This window comes from Buceros rhinoceros, unplaced genomic scaffold, assembly GCF_000710305.1.
Source record: "Buceros rhinoceros silvestris isolate BGI_N320 unplaced genomic scaffold, ASM71030v1 scaffold10340, whole genome shotgun sequence".
NCBI classification, from domain to species: domain Eukaryota; kingdom Metazoa; phylum Chordata; class Aves; order Bucerotiformes; family Bucerotidae; genus Buceros; species Buceros rhinoceros.
Window position 1 is genome coordinate 68755 of NW_010391301.1, and position 9822 is coordinate 78576.

Below are 9822 nucleotides of genomic sequence, written 5' to 3' on the forward strand. Positions count from 1 at the left end.
ACAAGTTACAGTTTATCAGCTATTTATGGTAATTGTATGTGCATTATTAGCCCCCGGCAAAAGCAGGGTCACTTGAGTTAAAGAGCGTGCATGTGCAATTACCGCGTTCCTTAGTTGATTCACAGTAACTTGTTATCACACAGTATTTTATTGGGGTTTTTTTGGTCTCTCCCAACTTTCGGCAGAGGTGGCGATGTTTTAAAATCACAGGCTCTGCATCTGTAGATACGTGTAGGCCTTTGAAAACTTTGCCCAAAGTGAATGCCGCGCCGGGTGGCTTCCCCCGCTGCAGGCATGAGCAGCGTCCTGTGCCGGGAGCTGCAGCTGTGTCCATTGTGTCAGTCACCGCCTCTGTCCTATCAGAATTATTTCTAGCAGAAAAGTCAGTGATGCCGCAAACAAAGTGAAAACTTCTGCTAAACTAGATTTGATTACCAAGTCTATTTTTGGACTGTTGGAAATGGTAGTCAGACATCACAATGCTGGTTTGCGACTCTGAGCTGCTGCGTTTCCACCGATGGGGTCTGGTGTCTTTTGGAGGGGTGGAGAGCAGGACGTGGCCCACTTTGTGCTGGGAAACCGTCTGGTTTGTTGAGTACATGTGTTTCTGGATTAAAAGTCTCCTTTATTGTTTTCTTTTGGAAAATAGATGAGCCTTTCATGTTCGTATCTGAAGAAATATCTCCGAACAGTTCAGGATGTCTAATTCAGAGCTTCTGGGTTGCTTCCTGGTTTATATGTGGTGTTTTAAACACAACCTCAAAAACAGTTGAAAAAGCAACTACAGTGAAAAGTTAAACTTTATTTGCCGATTTTTTGTTGTTGTTTTGGTCTTTTTGTAACTTGGATTTGGGTCATTGCTTTAAGTGGATGTTACTGTGCCAAAGACAGGGCTTGAGGGCTTTGTGGTGGTGGTTGTTCAGTAGGGCTGCTGCTGGACCTCGTGCAGTGTGGGGACCTGGGGCTGCTGCAGAGCAGCTGGGAGGCGAGGGTCGGCAGATCCCAGTGTTTATCCCTGTGCAAAGCTGCGCAGGCACGCCTTGGTTTGGAAATGAACTCAGTATTTTCTGTGTCTTTTGACTGTCCTGCCAGATCTGTCCTGTAGCTGAGGTCTCTCGGGGTCCCCTCAGCAGCCACCCTGTGCTATGCCTCAGTGTTTCACTGCCTGGAGGGAAACTTGCAGGGGTTGTAGGCAAATGGCATTACCCATTTTGCTTCTTCTCCAGCTTCCCTGCACTGCAGTCCCCTTGGCATGAGGTCGCTGAAACCTCTGGAAGACCCCCTCTTTCTACTGAGGGTAGTTAATTCTGTTCCCGATTCATTGATTTCAAAAAGTTACTTGAAAGCTTGAGTAACATGCCAAGTTTATGTCTGAGTCTACCATCCTCAGGGGGACTTACAAGCATTGCTGGAAGTACAGGAAGGAAATCTGGGATGGGGACAAAGGTATGTTACTACAGTTGTGTAATGAAAATGTGTTATTGTGCATACAGGGTGCAGAAGCATGTTGCATAGAGATAGTTATATACTGCTTGGATTGAGGGCCAGGTGTTCATTATGCTTTTGGGTCATAGAGGAGGGATGTCACTAAGGACAATGAGTGAGGATAAGGAGCTGTGTTCGGCTTTGCCCCACAGCTGGAAAGGCAGTCAAGTGCCAGTAAGGGTTAGCACCCAGTGCCTGCGGGAGTTGGAGAACTTCTGCATTTGTTTGCTATCACCAAGGGAGTTAAAACCCCATAAATTGAAATTTTTAGTTGAAAATTCATCACCGAATTTTTTTTCCCCACTTGACAGGCCATCAGCAGTCTTCATCAAAGCCAAAACAAAGAGGAGGATTGAGAATAAAAGAAAATATTTTATAATTGCATTTCTGTCTCTTGAAAGTTGTTTCGTTGTGACATTTCTGAAAGCATTGGTATTTTGTAACAACTTTGGTTGGATAGAAAGCTATAAAATAGGATTTGCTAGAGGAATAGATTGGTTTATTAGAAATACTGTAATTAAGCTACCATGCTAAAAGCAGTCTGTATTCAGATCAGTGTTTATTATCTATATAATGAACATGACTAACTTCATAAGTGGTCCAACCAAGCTTCTTGAAGCATAACAATAAATAATAAAATAAAACCATAATAAATAAAAATACTCAGTATCCATGTGGCTTCCACTTGGTCTGACCACTTTCTGCTGGAACAGTGAACTCACTGCAGCCTGTTAGCTGGGAGAGTCGTGGGAAGCAGCCCTCTCCCCCTCTGCTTGCTTGGGTGTGCTCGAGTAGTTGGGGCGATGATTTTCTCAAGGGTTTGCCTTCTGTAGAGGCGAGAGCTGTCAGCGAAAGGTTGTGGAGGGGGGTGGCTGTGAATATGCTTTTTTCCTTGTTGGAGTGAAGGAGAACCTGGAAGGTTTGTGCTCCTGAAGGGCAGCTGAGCAGGGGTTCTTGGTTTGTTTTTCAGTTTATGTTGGCTGGTAGTTGTTTTTTTTTCTTTGCCTGAGAGAGGAGAGTTCTTTATTAATCACAAATTAAGAAGGGTAAGAAGAAGGTCGTGTTTACAAACATTTGTTTACAGCTTATCTCAAATCTGTGCTGGGTGAAGTAGTTGCTGTTAATTTTTGCATCTTCAGAGAATTTTTACTCTTTTGGACTTGTTACTCCTGTATTCCCTCTGTTATTGATGCCCATGTTCTTGCTACATATTTAAATTTGATTCTGTTTCTGAGGTCGTGCCTTTGCACATCCCAGTCCTTTGGCAGTTTTACTTTGCAAATTAATGGAAGGCACGGATAAAGGGATCTTAAAAGGCCCAGCAGCCCATGGAAGAGTGGACTTTGTAAGATCCTTTAAAAGCTAGTAAGAAGTGTTCTCCGTCAGGTCACCATTAATTTCTTAACTTACTCTCCTTCAAAAATAATTGTCTGGGCAAAATGTGAGGCAAGGAAAAAAGGTCAAAACCAATCACTCAGGTTTTTTGTGACATTCATTCCTGGAAAATGCCTGGCAGCACATGGTATAGGCAGTACAAATACTATGAAAATACCTTTAAAGAATTGATATTTTCATTGTATATATATACTGCCTTATTCTACGTTATAGAAACAGCTCATCGGATGGGACCAAGTCGAGAAATGCTGTCTGTCACTGTGACCGGCAGGATTATGGTGATTAAAAACAGAGATATGGAGACTCATAGTTTGGACACGATTGGCTTTTTGGGATTGTTTTTTTGTTTTCTAAGGGATGTTCCATGTTACCTAGAAGCTGTTAACTAGTGAGAAGGAAGGATTCTGTTGCTGCGATTAGTTTGAATTTAATTGTTTTTCTTCTCAATCTAAATGAGATGTTGGTTCATTTTGTGTTAGTAAAATGATATTTTGGTAGCAGAACATGTACTTCTGGCTGCGACATAATTTGTAGGGGCTAGTTTGCAGCCAGCCTCTGGCGAGAAGGTGTTTACAGAGAACATTGTAATGCCTGAACACCGTGGACTTATGAAATTTTGAGTTATAATTTTTTTTTAAACTGATATAGTTTCTAATAGTGTTTGTATGTCCAAAGTAGCTAGAGTTGTATATTTAAAGAATGTTGTTCTTTTCTATTTTCATGATGTTTTTGTCAAATACTCTCACATGGGTGTCCTTGTAATTCCATCCACTGTTGCTATGCATTTAACTTTGCAAGTAGAATGACATCTTTTTGATAACCATGTTCAACAATATCCCATAATTTTGGTTTTTTCCCTTTCTAGAACTACAGTAAAGTGGATTTTTTTTTTTTTTGCTGTTGTTGAAACCTGTGCCTAAACGTTACTTGAACTTTTTTTCGCCTCTGGTAATTTGTATCGAGATTATAGGAATTTGTAGGCATTCTCTCTGGTTGCTTTGAGAAACAGGAAGGATTGGGCTTGTTTTATACAAGGTCTGTAGGGGTTGGTAATGTCTTATTTGACAGAGCAACTGATACAGTTTGAAATCAGAGTAGATCCAAAATCTCTTCTACTTGCCTGGTATGTGGGATTTCCTACGTGCATCCTTAGTGTTTCAGTTACACTCTAAGAGTGTATCAGAAAAGCGTGTAGTTGGAATAGTAATGTCAGTGCGTTTCTATAGCACCTGCGTGTTTGGCAAAAGTCTGCGAAGTTGTAATTATTTTTGGCATTCTAATTTAGTTTCGCTTCCACCTTGAAATAAAACTGTGAAAAGGTTGAGTAGGCTTCACTGTATACTGTTCACTGTGTAGGAGAAAAAATAATTAAGCTGATACCTTTTACCTTGGGCAGTAGCTTTCAAGAGGACTTAAGAGTACTTAGAGCTTCTTTTCCAAGATATCTTTTAGTGTTAGAAAAATGGTATAGATAGTATTGCTTTACCTGTTACTGGTGTACCTAGGATGCATGTTTTGTGTGTAATAAGAACAAATCTGTTGTTTCCAGAGAAGTTTAACTTCCAAAATACTGTATTATGCTTCCTCATTACACATGAAAGTCTGAGGAGGTTGTATTTTAGCAGGGGCTCTATTATACTGCTTAGACACTCTGACAGCGTATAATTTGGTACCATTTATGTTGGTATTCAGTCGCACTTTTGGAACTCAGAAAATGCAGGAGAAAGACAGACATGTACTTATCCACCAGCTAACAAGTGTAGAGTTGGAAAATAGAATATTCAGGTAGTTGCAGAGGGTCTCGTTTACTTTAACCTCTGTGCAGTAATTTGCTATACAGGTTCCTCAAGCTTCTTTTGTATTTTGCAGTGCAATCTTTGCCTTATTACTGTGTTTGCCTTTTGGTTTGTCTTGGCTTCTCTCCTATCAGTTCTGGTTCTGAGTGTTTTATTTTCTTGCTCAAAAGTTACTGTTTTGCCACTTGAAAATCACAAGTTGTTGGAATTCAGAAGTCCATTTGGGGCTTTGTTTAGTCTCCAAACCCTTTCTTCCAAGCTGTTAGATTTGGGCTTTTTTTTTTTAATTGAAGAGGAGAGCAGGAAATGTTGACAGCTAAATAAAGAAATTATGTCTCTGCTTCCAAAGTAGGGAAGGGAGGGAGGTCTTGCAAATCATTGCAAAGGCAAATCTTCAGGGTGGTGCCAGTCGCTGTATCGAATGCTGAACTGTCAGCAAGCTTTAACTCTCAGGAAAGTGACTTATCTTCTCAGGTAAGTAAATGTGGAAACAGTGCGTGACGAGATGCACAAAGTTGGAAGCTTCTATTTTTTTCATTCTGATGAGTTGATTGGGTGTTTGATATTTAATTCAGTCAATACTTTCTTTTGAGGTATGTTTAGAGGATATTGTGAACATGAGAATGGCAATTACATGCGGTTGCAGAAGCAAAAGGGGATTGTTCTCATCTTTTGTTTTAATTTCAGCTTTTTTCTGTAAATTGAGTTTTCTAGACAAATGCTTAGCTACTGCGCGGTGCCTCGAAATACTAGGGATATATACAGAAAACCCACAAAAGCAAAGAGAAAGCTGCTGAAGGAAGCCATGCTCCAGTGGGTTACCATCTATGCTAGTGCGCACAAGCAACTTTTTATAAGCTTGTTGAAGGAAAGCAAAACATCATCTAATTTTGCTCTGCTTTTTTCTTTCCACCTTCCAGATGCTGGTTTTTTACTATGCTTGTAAAAGAAGACATTTCTGTAATCAAAGTTTTTCTCCTCACATGGGTACCTACTAGAGGCTGGTGAGGCTGCTCTGGGCTGAGTCAGACTGAGCTCCGTGAGTCTCCATCCCATGGTGTCAGTAACTTAACGAGCTCTGTCAATAAGGACTCCATTGAAGCAAACCACCTCGGAGCTGGTCCCTATCACAGCTGCATTTTCCAGCTTGCCCGTCAGCTCTCAGTCTGCCTCCCAGTCTGCTTTAGAGTTTGCTAATGCTTTTTTTTTTTTTTTTTAAATCTTCCTAGTTTCTTAATCAAGATATTGTGTGGAACTGAGTTAAGTTCCATGCAGAGTAGCATATCTCATCAATGCTTGTCTTTGCAGCTAAAAACAAGTCAAAACCCAAAGTTCTGTCAAAAAAAATTAATTAGTTTGACAGGACTTACTTTCTATGATATTAATTGCTTTAATTACTTGATACTTATTAATTAAAGTCTTTATTAATAACCCTAAATCAAACTTCTCATTATCTTGAATGGGCTCAGTATCTGGATGACAGGCTATCATAAAGTTAATCTCCCCAATTACTCATTTAAGTATTGCAGCAACCCTGGTTTTCTTCCAGGCATTTGGAACTTCCCTGGTGCTCTAGGACTTTCTGAAAAGGAGTTTTAGTAACTCGGATAACTCCGAGTGGTGGTTTTGGTGACAAGTTATTTGGACCTAGTGATCTCAAAGAGTTAAATGTTAATAGCTGTTGTCTAGTGTTGTTTACCTCTGCAGATACACAACAAAAATATCTTGTTCTGTGTCTCTGCTTTTTTTTTTCCCCACTGCTAGCAGCAGTTCCACACTTTTAATATGGCTATTGGTATCTTTGCTTGTTCCAGTAAAGTTAAATGAACCTTTTTGTTTTATTTATAGTGATGATGATTTGTACTTTGCCTTTCCTATCTTTTAATATTTCTGATTAATAAAACTTTATTGTCTTCCATTTTTTCCACATATATACCAGGGTGAGAAGTGTAGTTGGGAGCTGCTTTTCCTGCTACACTTACCTAAGTGGTTGTTCTTGCTCGTTTTGCAATGCAGTGTGTAGTATTCTTACAAGTTCCAAGTTACCATTTGCATCAGTAGTTTTGTCTCAGAACCGTTTTGAGCTTTACAGAACTGCATCTGGTAAAGCGTTGTGTATGGATCACAGAACTGGGCTTGATTTTGCTTGCTCATATGTGACCACTTATTATACTGTGAGCATTGGTTTCTTAACCAGATGGGGGCTTGCAATAAATTTTCTGAATATCGAGCATTTCATTTGAGTTAGAAAATGGGTGTCCACATGTAGGTACCTCAAGTAGTGCTACTGCTCATAGCATTTAAATTCCAGTTACCAAGTTGCTGTGTAAAAAAAAAAAAAAAAAATTGAAGCAGGGGCTTGGCCTTCCCCCTGTAACATACAGTAACTTGGATCTGAAGGACATGGTCATACCAGTCTGTTACTGCGTATTTTCTGAAGGATGGTGTTGGAGGGTGTTTGTAACATTTATCAAATCTAACTAACGGTTGTCTCGATTGCTCAGCTCGAGCTAAGCAATGAAATCCTATAAAGGCCCCATATCACCTGCTGCTTTTCTGTGCATCTCCTCCTCCGCAAACTACTGTGGTTCACTCTTGCCATTCCAGTTGTGCTGCCCTTCGCAATATATATGGACTTTCCATCAGCCTTCCCCGAACCCATTTCTGTGTTAAGAATTAAGCCTTTGGGTTGAGAGCAAGGAGACAATGCTGGAGGAAGGACTGGGATTCAGACCAAGGACCCTGGGACCCGATATGATCTCCTGGCCAGAAAGAACTTTCGGTTAATTTGTCTTGCTTTTATCTGCAAGCTGTATTTGGATGCATTTTCCACTGAAAAAATATTTCTGCTGGTTTTGTCTTCCTCATGAACTTAGAGGTAGTTTTTTTTCTTTATGATGAGCAGTAAATCAATGGAAAATATTTTTACAGATATTGTTTATTTGTGTGTGGAAGGAGACACTTAATCCAAATAGTGCTCAACACCATTGAAGTTTTATACCACAAGCAAGGCAAAACTTTGTAAATAGGCCAAGAATGTATTATTTTATTTTTTTAATGAGATTTACCTAATGGAGGCGTTAACTCCACAGAGGTGTAGAGAAGTTTATTCCTGTAAGTGTTGGATACCATTCTCAGCAGAGTGAGACTTTTGCCAGACCCTTGCAAGCTGCTGCAGTTCTACCGCTAAAACCGTAACAGAAACTCAGGAAGGTGCCGCAGAGCTTGTAAAACATTTTGCTTTGTCATCCATTATTTGCAAGGTCTCCCTTCTGAAATCTGAAGCAGATTTTTACATGTGAAATACCTGCTTGGCTTTAAAGTCATTGGTTGGTGCTTTTTGTTTTTTTTTTAACCACTGGAGTTGCAGGCTTTACAAAGACCAGGCATTTTGGAGTTAGGGCTGGAACACTGAGGAAAGCCAGCGTAATGGTGCTGTAAGACGTTGGAAGTGTCTTTTACAACTTCAGTTTATTCTGATTTTCAGTATGTTAAACAGGTAGAGAATATATTAATTAACGTTGTTGGTAATGTGGACCTTTTTCCTGTAACCGACTAGTATGGAACTGGTAGCCACCCTGCCAAGCCCGACCGCGTGCAGAAAATAAGTAGTGGGCAGCTATTACCCTGCAGTTTCAGGGGAGTGTTTCGAGATATGCCTGGATCTGCTAAACATGCATCTCCAAAACATATTTGCTGGCACAGCAACACTTAAACTTGTGCTGCTTAAAGATTTTTATAGCTCCTAAGAGAGCATCACTGCTGTCCTATGCTTTCTCAGCTTCCAAAAGCTTTTGTAGAAATATATCTCATGTGACCACTGCTTGCCTCTTACTTTGTTTTTCTGTGCGTGACTGACTGATGTCAGTCGATAGGCAAAATGTCTGTAAATTGTTATTTCTCATAAGTATGTAAATGAATAGCCACAGTAAATATTGAAGGCTGCTCATTGTGCGGTAGGGAATAGTTTGCATTGAGGCAGTAGGAATTTTTGTTTATGTCACAATAGAAGGATTAGACTAAGTTATTTACAGTATATTTCAAAATAATAATTCTGTCTCATTTAATGATTCATCTTCTTAAAAGCTCTTGCAATTTTTGAGATTCTCTCTCATCATTCTGGTTTTTTCTATAGTAAGTTCTCCTTACGCCATTGAAGTATATAGAAGTGACCTATATTTCTCTCCATTCCCAAATTTAATGGCTGAAGAAAGCAAATGAAAAGATGCAATCTGTCATTTTTCTTTTTTTAATAAATAAAAAGCTGAATACTGGAGTGCTTTACTATATTCAAATGAATTCTCTAAGCTAAAAACATCATGCAAAGGTTTATATATTTTATTTAAAAGAAAAGAAAATAAAAAGCACACATTCAGACTTTTTTCTGTTGCTGCCGTCACCTAAAGTGACCTGTTAGCATTGTGACTCAGAGCTCAACAGGGATGCAACTTGCAGATTTTTGAGAAAAGATGTAATTTGATGTGAAGAGCAAGGATTCTTGCTCTTTCATACCAGAGCTTTTGCATTTTAAATCCACAGGGCCGTTCTTCCCTGCACTGCGAAGAGCCAAAGGTGAGGCTGCTTCACCAGTCAGCCCTTGGTGCCACAGCGAGGTGCTTTTTGGCGGCGTTGACTGCCCGCCCTGGTGGCAGAGCCATGTGCTTTCCTCTGCCAAGTGGAAGGACCATGTTACAGGAGGCAGGTGCGCACAAGCACCTCTTATTTCCTAATTTCATGAAATGCTTCCCAGATTTCCACCTCTGCCTTGTGGAACTGAGGTTTTGAAAAAAACAATGGGTGATGGAAGATGTTGATTTTAAGGAGTCTGTAGGTGGGTATGTTCTGGTGCGGGAGGTGACCCAGGCTCAAGCTGTAGATCGGCAGTCACTGTGCTTGAAGTGCTTTTCTGTCAGGTTCTAGGCTACCTTTAACACTTGATGTTAGGAGTCTGGGGGTTCTTTTTGGACTTAATCTTAGTTTATAAATACATATAAATACTGTGAAAATTGAATATAATTCTGCTTTTAAAATGTCCATAAACCCAACGTGATCTTAGTTGTTTCTTTTGTTTGACTTCCACTCACTTCAACTAATTGAGAGATGTTTTATCTTGCTGCAGTATGATTCTGAGGTCAGAAAGTCAGAT